We start from the raw sequence: 701 nt of genomic DNA, 5'->3' as shown, positions 1-701 counted from the left end.
AGTAATTGATTGTGTGTGCTCCTCCATCGTCGCTATAAGGCAGCACATATATATCTCAAAGCGCCCGTAAAGTGCCCGCAAAACGCGCGTTTTAACAAAAATCTATAAACGCGCGCTTGGCGTTTGAGTGTGTACGGTTACATAGAACTCTTGGTTCTTTAAAACGCGCGTTAAGCGCGCGTTGAAAAACGCCTAGTGTGTACAGGGCCTAAAACAGTAATAAAAGTGACGCCGTAAAGAATGACGTCATCGGTAGAAAACACGGTAATGCATAGCTCGATTTTAATAAAACTTGTTTTGTTTCTGTTCTCATTTGGGATGTGCCCTATTGGATTTTTAAAAATATGGCGGCATATTATGCTGTTTTTCTATATTTAATTAAAACCAATCAAACAATCTCAGACTTTTAGTAATATATACATAGATATATTATTATTATTATTATGTGTTGGGTTTAGTGGGTTATACTCGGTACACACCGGTGGCTGTGTACTATGCCGGACCAGAGTCAAGGCATAGCAACCAAAACAAAACTAAAATTAAATGTGTGTGTCAGTGTCAGTATTAAGGAATTTCCTAACAATATGGCATGTATTCAATATAGTGGCCTTCTGTAGTGTGATGTATGTATTTCTACTCAATTGTAATGTTCCCAGGCTTTTGTGTAGCGTGTGTGGTATCACACCTGTACAGGAGAGAAC

Source organism: Centruroides sculpturatus, unplaced genomic scaffold, assembly GCF_000671375.1.
Source record: "Centruroides sculpturatus isolate CEXI.00-Female unplaced genomic scaffold, Cexi_2.0 scaffold460, whole genome shotgun sequence".
Lineage (NCBI taxonomy): Eukaryota > Metazoa > Arthropoda > Arachnida > Scorpiones > Buthidae > Centruroides > Centruroides sculpturatus.
This window is presented reverse-complemented; position numbering follows the sequence as displayed.